Below are 24,094 nucleotides of genomic sequence, written 5' to 3'. Positions count from 1 at the left end.
TGTTCCTTGGGTCGCTGAGGGGAGGAGACGAGCGGCGTACGCGGGAGGCAGCTTTCTCGACCTTCAGGCGCCCGGAGACAAGCTGGAGGTAGCTGGCGGGAGGTGGCTGGCGGCAGGTAGCTGGAGGACCGCCCTTCCGGTACCCGTGGAGCTGGTGTTCTCCCTGCCAGGCCCGGGAGTGCGCACGTTCCTGACCCAGTCTGGCCTGGCTCGGGCTGGCAGCCAAATCCGCCTCTGCGCACGGGTAGTGAGTCCTCGGCCAGGACGCGCAGCTCCGGAGCCCGCGCGGACGACCTTGACCATCTCGGCCGGCTGTTTCCCCCGAGAGAAATGTGGGTGGGCCACCTGCGTTGGTTTCAGACAGGGGGCCATCCTACTAAAAGAGGAAGTGTCCAGGAATTCCTTTCTGCCGCTCTTACAGTTTGAAGCTTTTGCTCCCCTTTCCTTACCGAGAGAGCTTGGTCCTCATGGACCTTACGGATCTGGGCGCGGCCTCCCCCTCCAGCTTTTCTCCCACGCAGGCACTCAACCAGATCTTGCTGTCGTCAGCTGGCTGGTATTCAGACTGTCTCTTCTTTTAGTCAGACTATTCATTCCTCCCCAGCCCCTCTCTCCATCTGTTGACCTTCAAGATCCAGAGCAAATGCCTCCTCCCTAAAGCTTTGCCTTAACCCTCACTCTGGTTAAAATCCCTCTGTCTTTCCTGTGCTTCTGTCCCTTGTTGGCAATATTACAATTGTGGAAAATGACCAAAATGCCCAGTTAAGAACCTAGTTCTGGAGCCAGACTACCTAGGTTTAGATTCTAATGCTACCACTTACTAACTTGGTCAGGGCTAGGCAAGTTACTTAACCTCTCTGTTCCTGCTCCATAAAGTGGAGATAATAGTACTTTTCTTAGGGTTGTTGTGGGGATTATGTGAGTTAATACATATGAAGTGTTTAGTTGCATATAGTAAGCACTCCCTAAATGTTAGCTATTGTCATCATTGCACAGATGCACACCCCTTGTAGATGGTAAACTTCCTTTGGCTAGAGATATTAACCCTGTATTAGTCTCCCTTAGTTTCTTGCACTTAGTAAGTATTCAATAAATGGTGGCAGGAGGAGTCAGTTCTGTTGGTTCAGAAAAAAGCAATACCTTACCCTCTGTTCATTGGATAATATGACAAATCTCAAAATGAATCTCATTCAAAGTAACAAACATAAGCCAAAAGTCCTTTGTGCAACACCTGCCAACCTTTGTATCATTTGCTTCTTTTCAGAAACAGCCTCTGGTTTTAAAGATAACTGTCAACAGTGTTTCATTAACAACACTTTCCTCTAAGATTGTGAGTTCAACACTGAAGGTGAAATGACAATGAACTTTCGGTGCTTCCATAAGCAGAGGCAAAGGGCAACTGCTGAGTGAGATGTTATATAGCCCAGCCTTACCAAAGTTTGATTTAAAAGTATGATCTTCACAGCGTTAGCCAACAATGTCATGGTCACGCCTTACGTCATTCCCTGGGGGAAAAACAACCCTAAATTACCTAAACATTATCAACTTAGCTAAGTCCAAATAAATATTTATTGGCAACCTAAGCAGCCCCATAACCAAGTCAGTGCTGACAGGGGCATAGAAAGTACCATATGCAGTTTTTCTTCATGTCCCCATACTTATCTGTTCTGAATTTTAGAAAGGGGCAAACAGTTACTGGGTGTTGGGGGAAGGGATTGCATATTATGTGGGATGCAAGTCTCAAACTTTTTTCCTCGGGAATATGTTTCTTGGAGATTACTTTAAGTTCAGTAGCCTTCTATCTTGAGCCCTGCAGCCTGCCCCTCTAAGCAAAATGCCTGTATTGAAGTAAACAAAATGCTTTCCAGGCCATCACTAATTTTAACACTTGGACTTAGAATGGATGCAAGACAGCCTCCCTGCTGAATGGATAATTCAAGCAAAAGATTCTTGAGAGGCAAACATTGCCCAGAGTAGTAGGCAGCCAGGTAAAGTGAGTGTCCAGGGAAAGGGCAGTAAGGATCAGAAGGAAAAGGGGCAGGTATTCCCCTGGCTCCTGACTTCATTATGACTATCTGTCCCTACCATCTCCCTTCTGCCTTTTTTTTTTTTTCCAAAAGAATTGGAAGGGAGGAAGTAGGAACCACATAGCAACAGCTTGATCAGGAATGAATTCCTTTAGAATATACTCGCTTGGAAATCTGAAGCCTTTGGGGCTAGGCAGCACTGCCGCATAGCATAAGAGGCAGGCCAGGGCAGTAGCAGGCACTGCATGGACCGCTAAGCAAATCCACACCTGCTTATTGTACTTAATCTTGCCGCTGATACCCAGAAGGTCTATGCTTAGCAACAAGGGAGGGAGGAGTTTATCACACTTTGTACTTAAGCACAAAGCGCTTTGGAATGGTTATATTTGGGTATATGTTGTCACTAAGGGTAGGATATTATTTAGAAACTGAGTTGTGCATTGAACAAAAGTTTCTTTAAAAACCAAAGCTGTCACTTTGCTGTACAACTGAAACTAACACAACATTGTAAATCAACTATACTCCAATAAAAATTAAAAAAAACCAAAGCTGTTAGAGGAGATCTGTTTGATAGTCACCGTGTGACCAAATCGTGGGCAAGAAAGTAAGAGTAGAGCCCCTAAGCTGGTGCTGGCTTCTGATTGGATTGAGTTTACTCTTGCTAAGGAAAGTGATCACTTATCAACCACTCCCTTCAGCTTAACTGGCTTGTTTCCTGGCTGTGCCTTGGTGGAACCATCTCCCCTTGCATCTCTTCCCTCACTTCTCTCCTCCCTCCCTTATGTATGACTTGTCTCCCCACCTGCACACATGGATTGGACCAAGTGAAGGTCTCTTGCTGTTTCCTATTTCATAGAAGGGCATGTCTAGTGAGGCCTGCGGTGGACAAGGTCTAATGTTCTAAACTAGGCACTTACATGGGCAGAACTTTTTTTAAAGCTGCTGAGGCCTTTGTATAACAGATATCAACAGGACTGACAACTATGGATGGGTTTTATCTACTTATTAATAGAACTAAGTTCCAGGGCACCATTTAGAAATTGTTGTGCTATATAATTTTTGTACTTTACTTAAGAAGCAGTGTAGCATAATGGTTAAAAGCGTGGCCTCTGGGACTAGATTTCGTCTGTATACCTCAGTTTCCGTACTTATAACATGGAGATAATATTTCTACCTCATGGGGTTGCTGTGAGGATTAAATGATTTAATGTTATTAAATGATTGACTCTAAAATGCTTTAAATTGTACTGGACACTTAGTAAGTACTCAGTATGTTAACTATCATCATTGTCATCATCACAGATGTTGTTTACAAGCATGTGCCTTTGAGATTTGTTTAGTTTGTTCGTTGATCAGCTGCATAGTAGAACAATACCTAGGCTTTCAATCAAATTCTGAAATCAAATTCTGGTTTTGCCTCTTACTAGTTTTGAAAGTTTCAGTAAATTAATATGTCTGAGTTTTAGTATTCTTATCCGTAAATTGGGGGAAAAAAGATTGTTTTCTTGGTGTTGATACACACACACACACACACACACACACACATATGAATTTAACACAGTTGTAGAAATTATTATCATGAAGATTACAATTTAGTTCCTGGGTAGCTATAAGGTAATGGTTAGACTGTCTTTAAAGTCTGTCTGCCGTGGCCTCTTGAGGGCATGTACTCTGAAATTTTTTTTAATGGAAAAGAAAACAGAACATAATTCTTAATATCTTCAACCCTTCAAGAAATCTTTGTAGAGATCTGTAAAATCTCAAAGCAATTTAAAGGTAACAAGACATTTAATAATTAATTAAAATGTAGCTATATTAATAATAGCCCTTAGTATTTCTATATTATCTTTTTCTGAAGAGTAGAGAGTGTTTTAGACACCCTATTCCACTACTCTCTTAACATACCCAGGTGACTGTCATCTCCAGTCAGAGAAATACAGAGAAGGAAATAGATCACCCTAGCTAAAAGCTGATGAGAACGCACCAAATGACAGAAGACCAGAAGGCTACAGACCTTAAAGTCAGAAGAAAGTTTCCTCCCCTTGCCCCGTTTCTCCCTAAATGCATCAAAACACAACCTCTTACCTCTAGAGCAATGTCTTAAGCTTTTTTCCCCCCAAGTTGTAATATCCTTTTTTTTGTTATTAGGTCATGTCCTAAAAGTCCTATGCTTTGATACAAGAGGAAGGTAGATGAAGAGATAATGAAGGAAACAAATTCAATGTATTTTCCAAGAACACATTTCTTTTAAACAGCTCCTAAAGGGGTAGTGTAAAACCTTGTAATAGATTGTCTTCTTCTACCTGACATGTCTGGGGTGGAGTGTGGGGTGATGCGTGGATGTAGAAGTGTACTGTGAACATTGCAACATCCTGCAGTAGAGGGCAGCACTGCCCTTCTTTTGCAAAATGTTGAGCACTCAACGAGAAGGAAAATGAAAAGCAAAGCTCTTGACCACTGTGTCTGTGCGTTTACTTTTACCTAATATTTAAAAAACAAAAAATTAGAGTATTTTTCTTGTTTAGGTGATTATGTAGAAATAACGTCAGATCCTGTATTGCCCTGAAGTAATTGGTGAAAACGCAGGTTTTAGGATATGGGCTCTGTTCAGGATATGGGTTGTGTCTGACAGAGATAAACAGTAGCTTGACCCTAGGCAATCAGATAGGGTTATTGTATGAACAGACCTAATGCTCCTCTGCACTTTCTGGGGAGAAGTCAGTCCACTGAACTAGCAGGATGTGGTTTTAAAAATGTGTGTAAGTCATATGGTCTTAGCCCTGATAACTGCTTTTAAATTTGAATTCACTGACTTTATTCTGCTGTCTGTGTTAGTTTTCCTTTCTGTCACACCTGGGTCAGATCAGACCTGTACCATATGTATTATGACTTTAAAGAATGATGTCAGACATGATGAGTAAGGAATGTCTGTCATGGGACTGCAGCTGGCTAAATGGCTGTGTGTATACAGTGGTGAACTTAAAGTCTTGCATGTTAGTCCTCATTCAATTGCAGTTTGACTTGAGTTTCTCTCTGCAGTAACTAGCAAGAAAAAAATAATCCCTTATTTTGTATTAAAAGTTACCTGATGCTCTTTGGCAGGATGACAGCGAGGAGAGAATAATCATAATTCTAGCTAATACATAACCATAGTGTCCCTGGCACATTTGGATTCTGCTGTAACCCTCAAAACTTTCTGGCAGCAAAACTTCAGTGCCAACTTAAATAAATCCCACTAGAAGTAAGAACTGGAAGACATGAATCTAGTTCCCAGTTCTGCCGTGTGAACTTGGAAAAATTACGACCTCTGAGCCTTGGTTTCCTCATCTGTTAAACGGAGATAATGTCTCCTAGATCTGGTAAAAGGGTCAATTTGGAAAATATATGTCAAAGTGCTTTGAAAGCCCTTTAAGTACCTAACAAATATTTCTATCACTATAGTCAGATTCCTGCTTTTTCTAAACTCCTATAAGAATTTGTGTCTCTTCTCCTCATTTGGTATCATTACATTGCCTGAGATTGTACATTTTCATGCATACTTAACTTTTTTCTCCAACTTGATAGCTTTGTAGTTCCTTGAGAACTGAAACCACCAATTGTATTTCCTGGTATCCTGCACCGCAACAAGATATTTGGTACATAATAGACACTCAAATATTTGTTGATTGATTAAAAAATACACTCTAATGCAGAATTAACTCTTTATTTAATTATGGTAAAAAACATATAAAATTTACCATCTTAACCATTTTAAAGTGTATAGTACAGTAGATTTAGCTACATGCACATTGTATACAACAGATCTCTGTAACTTTTTCATCCAGAATTAATTCTTAATAACTATCTTCCAAATCACCTGCTTTCCAAAGCACATCTTTGTTGATTGGGCAAAAACAGGAAAAAAATACAGGACTTTCACTCTGCGGATAGGGATGTGTAGAACAAGGTAATCGAAAGACTTCTACTTTGTTTTAAATTCTCACTCCCCTCAGAGAGGTTCTGTCCTGGTCTCTCTCTAACCATTTTCTCAGCCATTTTCTATAAACATGGGAATATATGCCAGAAAAGAGAGGCGCCTCTATAAAATGCTTTCACAGGTCATTTATGTCTAGCATATAATTAAACATTTACATGAAGAAAACTATCACGTTAAAAGAAACTGTTATTACTTGATTTCCAGAATATGTGACTTCTGTTAATTACTGAAAATTAAGTACTATTTTTAATCATTATTGCTATCACTGTAGCAATTTTTTGAAATTTAAATATTTAAACTACAAACAAAATAGGGAAGATAGTGGAGATTTTTGAAACAGTACTGGGGTGGAATAGACTTTCCCAATCACGACACAATCTCAGAAGCCGTAAAGAAAAACATTGACGATAGACACCATAAATTAAAATATGATGACTTGGAAAAAATATTTGCAGCCTGCTTATCAGTCACATCTAGTAGATACTCAGCGCTTCATTGTATTGATATAAAAATGAATTAAGGATATAGAGAAATCAATCAGGAAAGAATAAATACAAATGGCCAATAAATGGACCAAAAATCATACTCATTATAAAATTGAAACCGCACCAATTAATCCATTTTTGCCCATCAGACTGACAAAAATATTTATAAATATGGATAAAATAGTGTCTTTGAGAGTGCAGGGTAGGGTAGGCACTTTCATGCACTATTGGTGAGAGTGTCACTCGATAAACCCTTTTCTTAGAATGCATTTTGGCAATATCAGTCAAAATGTGTATACCATTTCACCAAGCAATTTCTCCTCTTGGAATCTATCCTAAAGACATTTATACAAGTTTACAAAGAGAGAGAGTCATATACAACTATGCATTGCAGCATTGCTTTAATAGAGAAATAAACAATGACATACTTTCCAACAAAGGTGTTATTTTATAACCTAAAAAATCAAGTTTTTATTGAAAAAATAACATTTGAAAGAGACAACAAGAATGCAAAATTAAGATAGTTTCTAATAATGGTAATTAAGTAGAACAGACGGAGGAAAATAGTTCTACAAAGCTCTAGAAATGTAGTAATTTAAAACTTCAGAAGTTATGAGAATATGTTTTAATAAAGATTAATGGGACACACTACCGTTTTGAGCTGATCTGGAAATCGAGGGAGCTCTTGAAAATCACTTGTTAGTAAAATAGTAATTTTTTAAAACATAAATCCCAAGACATGTGTCTCAGGACCAAAAACAGCTCCTGACATCTAGTGAACACTCAGTAAATATTGGCTGAAGGAATGAAGGAGGATGATATCTCCAGCAGAGTTGTCATAAAAATGGATACAAAACTGCCTACAGATTAGTGCTTGATACATAGCAAGTGTTCAGTAGATACTAGCTCACTAATTTCCTGGAAGCCTGTTGGTGCTTAGTACCTGCTTGGCACATTACAGGAGTTTGTTTATTTAAAACCATGTACATAGTGCTCACTATATGGCAGGTACTGTTCTAAGTGCTCAATAAAAACTAACTCAAATTACAATAACAATGGAAGTAGGTTGTCTTATTATTCCATTTAACAGATGAGGCAATTGAGGCAAAAAGCACTGGAACAATTTGCCCAAAATGGCACAACCATAAAATGGTGGGGATATGAATTTAGACAGCCTATCTTCAGGGTCCCTGCTCCGCTGTGCCATATGGCCTCTGGTGTCATAAAAGTTTATTGAGTGAAAGAATGCATGAGATGTTCTGGTTTTAGATATTATATTGTGCTTTTATTCCAAGGACTTCAGAATATTTTATATTAATGCATACCAAAATTTAATCCCACAACTTCTCCTTAAGGTAGAGCATATTTTAAAAAACATTTAAAATGTATTACTGGTTCATTACTTGAGTTTAAAAAGACCACAGGAGGTCCTTGTTCTGTGGTGAAGTCACTGTATTTGCTTTCTGGCATCATATTAATTTCCATACAAGAGTTCCAAGTTCGGAACAGAGAAACATCCTGCTCTCGAAATGGAAGAGGCATAGGGCTTACAAAGAAAAATGACCTAACAATGTCAAAATTATTTAAAGGGATAAGGTGTGAGTTTTAATCTTCCACATGACTAAAGCAATGGGTCTCCAACTTTTCCAATCAGGAATCCTTCTTCCGTAGCTAAGCTTTGTCGACTGAGAAAATATTCACAACCTAAAAGTTGAGAGTAATGTTTTATTTGGTGGGAATTTTTAGGGCTTCAAGCCCAGGAGGCAGCATCTCAAATAACCCTGAGAGAACTGCTCTGAGGAGGTGAGGGGGGAGCTAGGATATATAGGAGTTTTGCGACAAAGGGCAGGTAGTAGGAACAAATGATTACTGTTAATTAAAGAAAACTAGAAATCTCAAGTTAAGGAATTTATTGCTTTTCTATGTATGGGAAGATGCAAGAGTCTGGGCTCATTGAAATCATTCCTTTGATATGTACTTCAGCTAACTGGGGCCAGTATCCTGTGTTTTCTCATCCTGAGTTTCCTCAGGGCTCACCCTAGGGAGTAGCTGCAGCCTGATGGCTGCTAGATGGCAGGTACACTTTCCCTTCCTGAGTTTCCTCAGGGCTCACCAGCTCACCACTGGCTGTGGCTGCAATTGCTGATGACTGTGACATCTTTTGTTTACTGATATGGCAGGCAATATTCCATTTATCAGCTTTGTAGTCTTGAGAGCCTTTTATTTTTTACTTTTAATTGTAGTTTTAACCTTAGTTACATTAAAACTCCATCTCATAGTACCACTGTTTCTTTTTCTTCATAATTTTCTTCATGATTTTTTCCATTCACTTCATTCATTTTATCAATATTTATTGACCATCTACTATGTGTCAGGCATTGCACTGGGTGCTAAAGATAACATGGTGAGGGACTTCCCTGGTGGTCCAGTGGTTAGGACTCGGAACTTTCACTGACATGGCCTGGGTTCAATCCCTGGTCAGGGAACTAAGAACCACAGCCGCACGGTGCGGCCAAAATAGAAAAAGATAACATGGTGAACAAAAAGACAAAGTCCCTGTCCTCACGAATTCTCTAATCTAATGGGGGAGACAGACAATAAAAGCAGTGCACAAATAAAATTACTAAAATTACAGCCATGGTAAGTGCTGTTTGTCCTTTCATGGAAAAGGAACGTGAAAGCATATTAATAAGGGGAATTCATCTAGTTGAGGCCAGTTCTTTCCCCTCAGAATATTCCCTCCAGCGTGGATAGCATTCCCCTTCTAATTCCCACCCCAGCAGCACCTCTTAGACCCTACAGCTTGCACATACTAATCTTAAATTTCTGGAATATGTTTTGGAAGCCAATGTTTTCAAGAGAAAATGGCCCATTAAAATAATACCTTTGTTATCTTATTAGTGCTTCTAGCTCTTTTGTTCCAAATGATAAAAGCGCAAAAACAGCATTTAAAAAAATCTAGTTTCTATTAGTAAGATACAAGTATCCTTATCTTTATGACTCAGTTGAGAAATGTAAAACTAGTAAAAAATTTATTCTGAATCACATAGATCTTTATTAATTAAATAAAAACAGATATCAAGAGAAGGGAGAATCAGAAACGTGTACTTACATGTTTATTATTCTGATCCTACACAGGACAGGAATCTCTAAAGAGTGAGAGGAAAACTGATGACAGGCACGGCCCAAAGAAGATGGAACTGTCATAGTTGGTGAGTGGATATCACCAAGAGACTTATGGTGTCTCCTCCATCTCTGACGGAGATAACAGCCAGCGCTGGGCTGCAAAGTCTCCTCTGGAAGACCACTGAACCAAGAGAGTAAATGGTCTGCAGAGACATGTCAAGTTCAGAATTGGAGTCTCTGGTTCCCCCAGGAAGGAATGGGTTGTAAACAAGGTGAAAGGCAGTGGGATGAGCACTACAGGACCCATGGGCTACCATCAGGATCCCCCAGAAGGGAAAGTTACAGAGACAAGAAATAGTATTGGGCAAGCTCCAGGATTACAGATGGTATGACAGCCAATAGGCTTGGAATGCTTTTAGTGCCATATTCAGGATGTGCCCCTGTTTAGGGCATGGGATTCCAAGATGAAAGGCATCCTTGTTTAGCTGATGTAGAGGAAGAGCTTCTTTGCCGTCCATCCTTCTCCACCCTGTATTCCCTTCTCCTTTAACTCCTTTCTTCGTCATGCTAAGTGTCCATCATTTCAATGACACCCAGTTTCTTCTATTGAATTGAGTTCTCCATTGTATTTAGCTCACTACCTTTAATCCAGGTGCTTACTAATGAATGTGGTCCTCAGATCAACAGCATCAGAGTCACCTTCATGCTTGTTAGAAATACAAAATCTCAGGCCCACCCCTGACCTACTAAGTTGGAATCTGCATTTTAAGAAGATTCCCAGATTTTTCCTAAGCATATTAAAATTGAGAAGCATCATTTTACCCCCATCAGCTTCCAGGACTGTAAAATAGACAAGATCATTCCTGGCCCACCTTGCTCACAGCTTTTAATTGAAGATGCTGAGATTAAAAAAGGAAAGCATTCCCAAAGATAAAAATGCCATGCAGCTATTAAATATCATATTTATTTTCACTTGGATAACTTGATTTACTCAAGGTGTTTTCAGAGTAAATGAAAAATTAATCAGTGACTATTTGACTGTCTCTGATTGCTTCCATAATAATTGATTGTACTATCTTAAAATGCTCTAGAGTTTGTTTTATTTTGTTTAATGTGTAGATCATGATTCTCAATCCTTGCCTCACGTTAGAATTTTCCAGTTTTTTTCTGAAAAAATCCAAAGCCTAAGTCCTACTCGCAAAGATTCTGAATCAGTGGGTCTGCAGTGCAGCATGGGTATACATCATTTTTAAAAGTTAGTAATAGCAAACATATTGGAAACAATTTTAATGTCTACCAGTTAGTGAGTGATTCCCTAAGTAGGGCACATCCCGATAATGCAGTACTGTGCTAATGTGGAAATGAATGAGGAAGACTCATATGTACTGCTATGAAAATATCTCCAAGATATATGTACTATTCAGGTTTTTTTTAAGTTACATAGCAATATATATGATCTCATGGGAAAAGATGAGTGTGCATATATACATACATGTGTATGTAAATGTTCAGAAAGATGACTGAAATATACTTACTGAACTGTTGACAGTGGTTACCTCTGGGAAGAGGAATGGGAGGGAAAGGGACTTTTTGCTGTGTAAACTTCTAAATATTTTACAAGAATGTATCCATGCACTACTTGTGTAACTATTCCAAGTGCATTCCAGGGCTATTGGTTGTCATACCATCTGTAATCCTGGATTACAGACTATTTAAGCTAATTATTATTTTAATATTATAATCCTAAATGCATAATTTTATAATAAATAGCAGAGTGGCTGACAAAAAATAAATCTATAATTCCTGCACCAAACAAAAACTGCTAGGGCACCAAGGTTTTTGTTATTAAACCTGTAGCTTTTCGATTCTGGGATTACTGGAATTGTGTTAGTCTGACTTTTCCAGATACATTCCCCCCACACCCCCGATGTTACACTTGGCATTGTCGCTAATAACCTCTCTGGTTCCTTGGATATCTCATCCGTGCGAGCAGATCCCACTTCTGGAAAGATCTCTACATTAGCACTTCGTAAATTCTCCCTTGTCCCAGGCCTAAAAATCACTAGGGACAAAAGGTCTCCTACAGCTCAGCCATGCTGAGAGCCAGGTCTCCCCCATTTTAAGCAGCTGAGAAAAGCACACTGATTAAGCTACAGTATGAGGGCTGTGCATCTTGTCTAGGGCAAAATTCTCAAAGTCTGCTCTGATAGCTCATCCTCTTTGAACTGGTGATTAAGAACTGGAAGTGTATAATGAGGGAAATTGCTTATGAATCTGTGCCTCTCAGCCCCAGGCCACTTCTCTTTGTCTGAGAGAAACTCAAGGATTTTTACCCTAATAGCATTGGAACAAAGTCTGGGCTAAGGCAGGCTGGTGGGACCCTGCTGACAGCTCGTTAGAAACTGTCCCTCTCCCACTCCCTCTTTCATTCCTTCAAGTTACAAAGCCTGACAGAGTTTGATGGGAAAACCAAGGCGGTAACATCCCCCGCGGCAACCAAGTCCCTGCTCATCTATCTTTGACAGATAAGGAGAATAGATGTCACCTTCAAAACACCTCACTCACTGGAGCCAAGTGTACCAGGACAGCCCTGTCTCCCTCGCAGGACCCTACAGGAGGAATCCAGACAAGGCCCACCTACCACAATGGAGATTTCTCTCTAAAGAAAATCATTAACCAGACAGTTCCTGAAAACCAAATGCCCACTCTAGTTGTCCTCAGAAAAGGGCATAACATCTAATAACTCAAAGAAAGTTATGCTTTGATTTACAAAAGTCTTTTCCGGGTTACACCCTCCCTGGTCTTTGAGGGCTGGTGACCATCTAAGATCTGAGAAGTCAGTCTAGGTTCCATGCAGACTGCTGGGAAGGGGAGTATGACAAAACAAAACAAAAACATCTCTCCACACCAGCTGGCAGAGGCTGTGACGCACTGGGATCAGCCCAAGCTTCTGTCAATGGTTCTCTGACTTTAACATGCCTGAGACAAATCTGTGAAGCTTGTTTAAAATGCATATCCCAATTCAGTAGGTCTGGAGTAGGACCAAGGAATCTGCATTTTAACAAACTATCTAGATGATCCTCACTGCTGCTACAGGGTAGCGCCTCCAGCAAGGGCTTCTAATGGTGCTTCCAGCACACCTCTTGGCGGAGCTCCTCTTCGCCTCCCCCAGCAAGCCCAGAGTGGGTCCTCAGCAGCTGTTCCTGTTGGAGGTGAAGCCTTTTGTCTTTAGGATTCTCCTGGCCATCACAATAGTCCCTCACAACAGAGGCATCTCCCAGACACCAATCTCTCAGAGCCCTTTCCAGAAGGCAACTCCAACAAAGTCCTGCTGAGCCCGATGCTGCCACCTGGACACAGTGGTTGTTGGTTTTAACCAATTGCTTTTTATTGGCTCACAGGCTCTTAAACCTTATTTTGCATCAGAATCACCAGGGGATCTTGGTAAAAGTCCACGGACCCAGGCCCCGTCCCAGAACCACCTAGAAATAGAGGCAGTTGATCAGTAGTTTCACAAGCTATCAGATGATGCTGATGCACACCCAAGTTTGAGAACTGCCATTGGAAGAAAAGCAACAATCATAGAAACATTAAAGTCCAACCACTGTTTTGCAACAACTGAAATCTAAAACACTATTAGCACTAAACACAGTTGGTTCTCCTTCCTTGCTCTCTTACTGTCCCTAATAACTTTTCCACTCAAGTATTTAAATACTTTCCTAGAGGGGAAAAGCTACTAGACTACCTGACTTACTAAGCACAAATATGCTGTGGTTTAAGAAAATCTATACACAGAAATCTAAACTTTTAAAACTAATTAGAGATTATTTTTATCATTACAAAAAATTATAGTGATACTAATAACTAATATTTATTATGTTCTTACTATGTGCCAGGTACTGTTCTAAGCACTTTCTAAGCGTTAAACTATCTGATATTTATTAAGCACTTGCTTTGTAATGAAAACAGTTACATCATTTAGTGCTTCATTTCCTCGAAGCATTCTAATAGATGGGGTAACAGATGAGGAAACTGAGGAACAGATAAGTTAATTACTTGCCAAAAGTTGCACAGCTGTTAAGCAGTAGACCTAAAGTTTGAACCCAGAGCCCAGTTCTTAAAGATTATATCACCTCGCTCATGTTATAATGATAGGGCTTTATTTAACAAATGTCTATAATTAGATTGTCAAGTGCCAGTAATGGGGGTTATGTTCTAAGTATACAGTGACAAACAAGACAAATACCCTGGCTTTCTGGGGCTTATGATCTGGTGGATGATCCAAATGTGTAAACAAGTCATTCAATGCAGTGTGAGGAGTGCAATACTGGGAAACTGCCGGGGTGGGTGCTAGACACGTAGGCTAGAGCAAGAGGACCAAAGAGTTGTAAAAGCCCAGAGTTTAAGGACCACAGGACACGGTTAGTGGAAGAAATGAAAAATGGCTTGGTCTGATTGGAGCAGAGAGGGAAGAGAGAATGTGTGAGCAATGAGATTAGAAAGGTAACCTAGCCCCAGATTTTGAAGGACCATGTAAAGCATGTTAAAGGGTTTTAGCATGCAGGAAATGGGGTTCCGTTAGAAGGTATCAGGCAGAGCATGGAGCTAAGGAGAGAGATTTGGCCTGATCCGTTGACTTGTATGTCACAGGCACGCAGTGGCCACTAAAGCCACAGGAAGATAATATCACCCAAGGAAAGGAGAAGAGGGCCTCGGACAGCAGCTTTAGGAACACCAGCATTTCAGGGCTGGAAAGAGAACGAGAAGACTCCCCCAAAAAAGATTCACAGGAAGGAGGAGGAAACAATGAGAGGTGATGTAATTTGCCCATGTTCACAAAGCTAGTAAGTGGCAAACTTAGAATTCAAAATGTCTCTATCATCCCAAAGCCACATTCTTGACCTCAACATGTCTTAAATATTGTTTTCCCTTACTGCCTGGTGACGTAAAAGTTTTATTTATACGTTTTTCCAGGGGTTCATTTATATAACAGCAACAACAAATTTGTCATGGAATTTGTTCAGTGCATCCTTGAGTTGCATTAAGGAAGCAAACTCATGAAACATGCTTGTAGCGGCCTCCTCATGGCTCTCCTTGTGTGCCCTGGCAAATCTTTGGCTGGGACATGCTCTCCTTCTACCCAAGAATGCCCCCTAGGCCATAGCCATGCACAGTTCATTGGCAGATGCTTAGGATTTCTCTTCAGAAGTCCTTCCACGTGGCACAAGGGGCACGTACAAATCCAGGAACCACTCTGGGTATCCATAAATAAGTGCAGGATATACAACAGTTCAGAAGTTATAAAGTAAAAATAAATTATTAAATCCCCCTGTCTCCCCAACCTCATTGCCTATAACCCATTCCCAGAAATACCATCGTTAACAATTTAGTATATATCCTTAAATGCATTTTCTACACATATATAAATAAGTTTTTTAATGAAAGGGGTCATATTATCTGTATTGTTCTGAGACTTGCTGTTTAAACTACAAAGTGGCCATCTCTTCACATCAGTGTATGTAGATTTACTACTTCATTCTTACCGCATACCAGTCCACATTATGAAGGTGCCATTATTGCTTTAATCAAATCCTCTATTGATGGCCATTTGTGTTGTTTCTAGGTTTGTTTTGTTTTGTTTTCAGGACGCTTTGCTTCTGCAGAGTGTGAGGGGCCCAAAAAAATGTTGTTTGGGCTCAATTTTGGACCAAACATTTTTCTGAATTTGCCATTGTTTGTCCTTAACTTTCTTCCCTTTTTGAGCTTGTTGGCTGTTTCCCTCCTGCTGTTCCCTCTAATCTCACTAATACTCAGTTCAAGGTATGTTTGTTGCTTTAAAGATCTCCTTACAAAATCTAGGACTCTTTGGAGGAGGTGTGTTCAGCAAATAAACAAACTACTATCCTGACTTTACATTCTTATTCTAGAGGATTTCGGAGACGCTGGAAGAAGTTCTCCTGTTATCTGGGAATCAGCTTGAAAGCCTCAAGTTATGTTTAAACTGTGCTTCTCATTTCCTTTTTAACAGTATCATAGATAAAGATTGACTGAATATGTTTAAACTGAAGGCATAGCCTATAACTTCAAAGAGTTTACTGGCTCCTACAGTCTACTGGGAGGCAAAATTAGTGTAAGGGAAACAATTGGAGAGCAGTTGAGTATTAATTATGTGTTACAAGCCCTTGGGCACCAAAAGTTCAGGGAGGAGAAAGCTGGAGGAGTTCTCTGCCCCTCCAAGGGGAAGGTGGAACTTGAGCTGAGTTAGAAAGCAGGAGGTAACTTTCGGAGAATTTTAGGCAGAAGTTGGAAGGCGTTTCAAGTACAGGGTAAATTTTCATACCTTTTTATTATCTGAAATTTTCTTAGTTTTTGTTTAGGATCTGCTTACCCCCCTGAGAACATAAGCTTGATGAAAGCAAGGACCGTTTCTTATCACTGTTGAATCCCAGTTCCTGGTACAGTGCCTGGCACATAGTGGATGGTCAATGGATTTATGAATGAATGAACAAATTAACAAACGACCATGGGGTGTGTGAAGAGCAGTGAGAAGACTGGACTATTTGGAAAGAAGTGTCTTTCCTTGAGGAGTAGAGGAATCTCCGATTCTCCAACAGACTGGCAGAGGAACAAGTAAATGGGCCTGCATGGGATTCAAAACACAGGGGCAAGTGGAACCAGCTGAACAAGGTATGGTGATTGCCAAGGTGGACCCTGTGTAGATTGCAATAGGGCACTTGAATCTGAAATTAAATTAAAGCACAAACAAAGGAAAATTGATCTGCATAGCCTCCTGGACTCTGCTTGGTCAGCCGACAGTTAGACTTAAAAAAAAAAAAAAGATTTGTTCAGTTCTACCCTTCCCTTGCTAAGAATACAGTAAAATGTTAATGTGATCACAATACTTTTATTAACACCTACCATGATTGTATTCACTCTTTAAGCAGATAGGTTCATTTTTATCTCATATTGAACCAGTTGTTGTCCAAAATAATGGTTTTTTTATTTTGTTTTTACGTAAACTTGTTTTGTAGGTCTTTCCGTCCTATGCTCGTAAATTGATTATTGGACCTAAATGAAGTGCTTCACATTCCTGGCACATCCTCTCTTATTGATTTTAGACCATCTTTCACCTTATGGAATTCATTTTAAACCTTGATCCTATCATCAATCATAGTAGTTGCTCCTCTTAGCTTGGGGTAATCCATATATATGGTCTGCAAATCCCCAAGGATTTGGATGCCTAGAGATCCTGTGGAGAGTTTTAAGGGGCAAGGAGTGTTTACCAGCTGATATACCACCAGCCATGTGCAAAAAAGAAATGACATTTGGCTCTAGGATGACATTAGGCTCATGGCTACGTGGGGCAAAACTTGAAGGTAGTTGGAAAGGAGAAACTGTTGGAATTCCAAGTTAAAGCAAGCCAAGGTCAGAATCTCCAGTTTAAGCAACCCAGAAAGTTTTCTTCTAGGAAGCAGCATTTTAGATGCAGAAAGGGGAAAAGTAGCTTGACAAGTTTTGAGGCAGACAGCAAGGGGGAAAGGGCATGTTGCTTAGTTCGTTGATTTATTGATTGATTGACTGATTGATTTTTGGCTGCGTTGGGTCTTCGTTGCTGCATGCGGGCTTTCTCTAGTTGCTGCGAGCGGGGGCTACTCTTTGTTGCGGTGCGCAGGCTTCTCATTGTGGTGGCTTCTCTTGTTGCGGAGCACGGGCTCTAGGCTCATGAGCTTCAGTAGTTGTGGCACGCGGGCTCTAGAGCGCAGGCTCAGTAGTTGTGGTGCACGGGCTTAGTTGCTCAACGGCATGTGGGATCTTCCCTGACCAGGGCTCAAACCCGTGTCCCTTGCATTGGCAGACAGATGCGCCACCACTGCGCCACCAGGGAAGTCCCATGCTGCTCAGTTTAGAAGCAAAACTAGGGGTGAGAGAAGGATGACCAGCCAAGTTAGATTGTGAGCCTCATTGCCTGGCAGGCAGATATTAAAATTCACTTAGAATCGTGGACTACTTGGAATAATCTTCCCTTCCAGCTCTCAGGAATAAGTCCTACTTTGGGGGTTTAAGATGTTTCTCCTCCTCTAGCCACAGTCCAGGTTCTTCACTGGAATTCTGCCTCATTGAGACTCCTCTCACTCTGTCTCTGTTGTAAAATCAATTACAATTGGCTTACATCTCCAGTTCTGGGTACATTTTCCATCTGCTCCAAACATGCACACCCTCCGACTGTACCATTCCCCACTCCTCCCACCTCCCCCACCCCCTTCCTTCTCCCCATTAACTTTACCTTCTTAAGCAGCTCAGGAACACAGATGTTTTCACCCTGTAGCTCCCGCACAAGGGTATTTTCCCAGTGTCTCTCTGTGTGTATGCTCCAGGCACAGTCTCTCTGGGGAGGGAGAGAGTAAATGTTTTCATTCCAAACCCTCAGGGTCAGGTCTTGTTTGTCTAAACTGTGTTTGTTGCCATAATTATCAGATTAGCTGATCTCTGGCAGCAAGTTGGGGGGCAGGGGAGGGGGGAAGATTAACCCTTTGTAGGGTGGTTGCTGTGTTTTGCCACGGGAATACTTCTGGGAGGAGCTGTCATTTCTCTTCTAACCTGGAGGATTTGGCTAGAATTCTTTTCACCAACGCTAACAGGCCTCAGTAATAGTTTGCTCTGAGTCAATCCAGCCACCCAATGGGCTCCACTGCTGGGATCCAAAAGGCATTTAGTAGAGATGGAGGTTGAAAGGGCATCTCTCCAGGGATCTGCTGGGGAAAGAAAGAGATGGAGCTTAAAGAGAATCTAGATAAGTAACTCAACAAGGGGTATCAGCGTCTCTCAGGCTGAATAAGGAAACCAGGAGTATGCACTGGACGTCTTCAGCCTGTCCACCCACCCCCTGCCCCTTAGCATAAAGGCTGTGAGACTACCAGGCCCCATTTAGGTTTGTTTAGGGATTTTCTGTTGTTACAAAGAATACCACGATCATTTTCACCACTGCAGTTTTCACAAAACCAATGGTCTCCCTTTGTAAGAATATTCCCAGCTTTTGTCATCAGACTCAAATGGCTGGGCATTTCAAGATTTTCTCGTCTTCCCTTGTCTCCCATAGCACGACTGAAAGATACCATAAATACAGAGGTTGCTTTCTCCTCTCAACTCCAAGAGTAGCAACTCCTTTGCATTTTAATTATCTCTTTTACAAATGAATAAATCTTGTCTCCTCAAAAGTGTCTAGGCTCTGGGCTTCCCTGGTGGCGCAGTGGTTGAGAGTCCGCCTGCCGATGCAGGGGACACAGGTTCGTGCCCCGATCTGGGAAGATCCCACATGCCGCGGAGAGGCTAGGCCCGTGAGCCATGGCTGCTGAGCCTGCGCGTCCGGAAGCCTGTGCTCCGCAACGGGAGAGGCCACAACAGTGAGAGGTCCGCGTACCGCAAAAAAAAAAAAAAGTGTCTAGGCTCTTTGAGGACAAGAATATCCTTGAGTCCCATACATTGGAGGACCTAAACATATAAATAGGAAGTTCTTAGTAAATATTTATTGTTGATAGCGTTTTTCTAAACTTCTTTTTTCCATTTCTCACCTCTGTTCCTTTCTGTTTTGTGTTTGATTTTTTGTGTGTTTGTTTGATTGTATACTGATCCTTTATTTCTGGACCAGTCGTCCAATTCATACTCATCAAATCTTCCTCCTTTTTTCACCAAACAGACACACACACAGAGTGAAGAGTGAGAGAAGGAAACTGGAAGCTAACATTTACTGAGTGTCTATATACCTAACATTATGCAAACTTATTCCATGTGCTTTTCAAATACCTTGTTTGAAACCCACAATGGCTTCTGAGATAAGTGCTATCAGTCACATAGAAGGAAGTGGAGACTCAGAGTTGTCACATACACAAGCTCCCACAATTTTAAGTGGTGGAATGAAGATTGAGCCGCAGATGTCCGTGGCCCTAAAATCCATACAGATCCCATCTTTCTAGTTATGGAAGTGGAGAAAAGTTCAGACAATTAGGGAAAACACACTTTTACCAGAACCCTGACTAAAAATCAACCAGTCTCTCTTTGGTATTTTTTCCCCAACGAATATAACTATAATAAAATCTGTATTAAAAATAAAAGAAGCTCAAACCCAATACACAAATTCTGAACAATATTTTATACAATAAAGTAGTTTTGGAATTGCCTTAGCTTTAGTTATAACTGAATTAGAATCATCTGTTCATGTCCATTCTGTTTATAAAGCTGTCATTGCTTGAAAGCAAACATGATTTTAAAATATTCTATGCAGCCCAGACACTGATGCACCCAACATTGAAAAAAGTGGCTGCTGACGTAGAATATTCCCGTGTTCTGAGAGGACAAAAGTCTTCCTCTCTACTGATATTGCCAGACCTGGTTGCAAATGTAGATAGGGTTCTTGGAAAGAAATGTACACAACCAGATTTGGGCAGGAGTTTTCAGTTCTGTCCCAAGAGCAGAATTCAGGTGAACGTCCATGGAAGCAAACAGCCAGGGATCCAGCTCCCTTCTCTGCTGCCAGAGAGGTGCTCTGTTCAACATGCAGCCAGCTAAGATGCCACACATCTCCATGTTCTACCCAGGATTCTTCTCTCCTGACACCTGCTCACCCTTCACCATAAGCCACATAGGAGAAAGATCCTACAGATCTTGAATAGGTCAACTGAACTGTGTTTGTCAGTTGTTCTGATGGGAGAGTTAATGGCAGACAGGTTGAAATGATTTTGTTCCTGATGCAGAAATCTCACTGACGTGGAAAGAAATTCACTTGGCTATATTAGAAAAGTTTTTAAAAACACTGGGAAATGGAAGGAGAGATGATACAAGTGCCTTAAAGTAAATTCAAAGAAGGACTTACTTTAAAAGACCACAAGGTAGGAAAGGTGATTTTGGCACCTTGCGGCAGAGTATTAGCCATATGTAGAACAAAACAAGGCAGATTCTTATGAAAGAGAGTCTCAGGTTCCTACAATACCTTTCTTGATCCTGGCTATGAACAGTGAGCTTGTTGTTATTAAGATGCTTGAGATCCCACTCTACCACTAATAGCTGTGTGACCTAAGGTAAGGCACACACCCTCTCTGGGACTCGTGGGGAAAGTTGAGGATTGGACTAGATGACATCTAGATTCCTTCTTTTGTGGATATGCCATCAAATTCTGGGCCCCTGTAGGGAAGCAAATAGGAAATGGTGTTTAGAGAAATTACATTTACTCAATTTAATATATGCAAAATGCTAAGAAAATGCCTGGCACCCAGTAATTCTATAGAAGTATTAGCAATTATTATTATACTAGATGATAAGGCTGATGAGGTTGGATCCATGCACTACAAACACATTTTTACCTCCACATCTGTAATTCAAATGTCTTGCAAAAACTTTGATAGGAGTGCAATGACCTATGGCTGTTGAAAGTTATGAATAACTATAATTCATGGAAGGAGAATTTGCAAAGCAAGCAATCACCATGACAAAATATACGAATGTTTTCTTTGAAAATCTAGCTTTCTTATTTGGTCGTGGAATGGATTAGGCTGATTTGGGAAGTAGTGAGTTTCCCTTCACTGGATTCAGGGACGTAGATGTCAGGTGGCCAGATGGACTGCACTGACTTTGAAGAAACTTTCTGCCAAAATCTCTATAATTCCAAAGTGAATCCCAGAATCACAAAGTGTCTCAATGCCTGTGGGCAGTAGAGGGTGGCAGAGGCTGGACTTCAGCCAGATTACTTAATCCTGTAATAAGAGCATAATATCAGCGCCATAATATCAGCCTGGAACATCTTGCACCTTAAATAGTGAAGCTGTGCCTTCTAAGCCTTTAGTTGAAAGGTGATTGGTAGAGTGCATTACTGAGTAGTATCCTGGGTCATTCTCTCTTTTCAGTGCTGAGAGTAAGAATTAAAAGAAGTAAGGAATAACAGAGCCACACGATAAGAGAAGGGTCAGAACCAGAGCTCTGGGTTTTTTCTAGTTTTTCCTCCCTGTGAAGAGATGGTATTCTCTTGGGCTGAAGATGTAGACCTGAATATGAGTAGAGGCTCATATGCGGTGTTAGAGCAAGATAAGTGGCAAGTAAAACAGAAAACGAAATAAATAATCAGAAAACAGAAGGGCAAAGGACAGCAGATAGAGAGTTGGAGAGGCAGAGGGAGAGAAAATAAGGAAACGAAGGGACTTTTCTAAAAAAAAAGTTTATACTTTGAATGAAAGAGAGAAGTAGAGAAACAACATTTAAAAAGAAAAGGGATGGCAGAGAAAGAAAGTGGTAACATATTGTACATGAGTACTACAAAAGCTAGGTAGAAAAGAGTAATTAGGGTTGAAAAAAAGTCTATTATAATTTAACCTAGTTATCTGATGAGAATATCTACAGGTGCCTCTTTGCAAAAGATAGTCTCAGCCAGAGGCCTCAGGATCTGGGAAGAGACCTCCTGTCAACTCCCCAAGAATTTCAGCCTCTCTAACATAGCATAGATCAGTTATTAACACTGGAATTAGAAGCAAAGCTTCTGTCGAACCCCCTTAGAACCTGTAACCTACCTTTCCTTGGAGGGCTCCCTTCCTTCCTCCCATCACTTCTCTCTGTCCCCTTCTTGACTTCACTGTTACTTGATTGACTGTGGGGTGCTTGGTCTGGAGAGCCTTCAGAAATGCCTTCCAACCCTCCAGGCAGACAGTTCTCTACTTCTGCTTTCATATTCCTTTCTTCTTTCTTTCTATGATGGCTCTTTTATTGGCATCTGAGGTTCGGGGAGTAATCTAAGGATATGCAATGGGAGCAGGGATGACTCACATGACAGCTCAACTGTGTTGCTGTGGCTCAACTGTCTCTTTTTCTGGTGCAAAAAAAAACCTGGAAGAGTTGGTTCTAGGTCCACAGAGAGGTTGCTTGCTATCAGGTATTAGTCATCATTGGAAGCAGAAGCCATGTTACAAAATGGCTGAATGTTATTTTATAAACAGTCGTGATAGTGAACTAAATAATTTAATGAGTACTAAAGATAAAACCATAGATCCCTCCCTTGAGGGGCTAATAAACCAAAAGTGGTAGCCCTAGACCCCTGCAGTTCAATAGTAATCATCACTGCCTGGTACTGAGCACCGAGGTGCTTAGGTACTGGGTACAATGCTGAGCATGTGACAGTCATCAAGTTATTTAATCCTCATAACATCCCAGGAGACAGGTTGTCAACTGTTGTTGTCATCCCCACTTTACAGATGAGGAAATGGAAGCCTAAAGTTTAAATAATTTACCAAGATCACTCAGCCTGAGACAGACTGGCATTCAAACATGCTTGGAGGCACCTTATTAGACTGCCTTCACCCATCCCCTTTCTACATCAGCCAGAGTCCATTTAATGACTCAAGACTGACTGCAGGAGGAGTGAAGTCCCCAGATTCATCTCATTCCCATTTCAACACTCATTTTGAGGATTCATGCTTGGGAGCCGCTCCCGTGAGCCCTTCCTCACTGTGTCACCTGTGATCCAACCTGCTTTAACCTGTCTGTTCTTCTACCCACCTGAACCTGCAGATGCCCACACTGAGGAATCCTTGGCCCTGGGTTCTTCCTTCTCTTCCCCGCTTTCCACCAGTTCATCCAGAACCCTAACCACATCAAGCCTTCCCAGCAATGGTGGTGTTACCCCCAACTAACTGCACATACCTGGGACCTTTGGGGTTCCTACACGTGCTGATTGTCTCCTTCCTAAATCAAGTGAATGACTGAGTGAAGAAGCATAAACCTCCTTCAAGACATGAAGTCCTGCTCTCTGGAAGGCTCTCTGCACCTCCTATCCAAGGTGTAGTGTCTTCTTTTCAAGTACTTTCTGCCCATAGCAACAGTCCAATAAAAACCTTCACTTGGACTCGGTGCTAATTTGGAATTTAAAGTGACTAGTTTTGAGAGATAATGCAAAGTATGCATGCAACCAGGATATTGGAACAGAATAGGACAGGAATGTTTTCACATAATGGTTACTAATATAGTTATTAAAAATCGTATTATATTATCAGTTTTCACTGTCTCTAATAATACTTTTTAACCCAGTTTGAGGTTTCCAATTATCTGAAAATAATAATGTTAAAATTTATAATTCAGAGTTTTTTTAGATCAACTTTCCCATTCCTCCAATCCCACCACCCTGCCTTCCCCACTCCCTCCAGGCATCCAGAATGGTACAATCTATATGAATAGGGCTGACTGTCTACATGAATTAATGTTAGCCTCTGGTACAAGTGCTTTTTCTGTCTCTCAAATGCAAATCATTTCCTCTCCTTTTACTAACATGGGCATTCATGCATTCAGTTCAAACAGTTGTTTACTTAGGGCTGTCCTGGCCTCCACAAATGCACAGTATGGTAACGGTGCAAGACAGTATGAGAACAGGTGCTCACATGAGGGTCACAGCAGTGGGGAGATGGAAAGAACCTGGGCCTTGACCACAGCAGACCTGGGTTCAAAGGCTG

The 24,094-nt window shown here is 41.0% G+C and overlaps 1 long non-coding RNA gene across 3 annotated transcripts; it reads left to right on the top strand.

Moving 5' to 3' along the window:
• The first annotated feature begins 22 nt into the window (after nucleotides 1–22).
• On the top strand, nucleotides 23–23,365 carry LOC115857875 (uncharacterized). Of its 3 annotated transcripts, none has more exons than XR_011376775.1 (4): nucleotides 23–332; nucleotides 9,627–9,700; nucleotides 14,265–16,301; nucleotides 23,160–23,365. It is a non-coding gene; the product is annotated as an uncharacterized lncRNA (long non-coding RNA). The 3 variants fall into 3 exon arrangements; XR_004041427.3 differs by lacking the exon at nucleotides 23,160–23,365 and having other exon boundaries at nucleotides 14,265–14,427; nucleotides 15,542–16,520; XR_009559256.2 differs by lacking the exon at nucleotides 23,160–23,365 and having other exon boundaries at nucleotides 14,265–16,520.
• The last annotated feature ends 729 nt before the right edge of the window (nucleotides 23,366–24,094 follow it).

The sequence above is a fragment of the Globicephala melas genome, chromosome 16 (assembly GCF_963455315.2).
Source record: "Globicephala melas chromosome 16, mGloMel1.2, whole genome shotgun sequence".
In the NCBI taxonomy this organism is placed as follows: domain Eukaryota; kingdom Metazoa; phylum Chordata; class Mammalia; order Artiodactyla; family Delphinidae; genus Globicephala; species Globicephala melas.
This window is presented reverse-complemented; position numbering and strand designations above follow the sequence as displayed.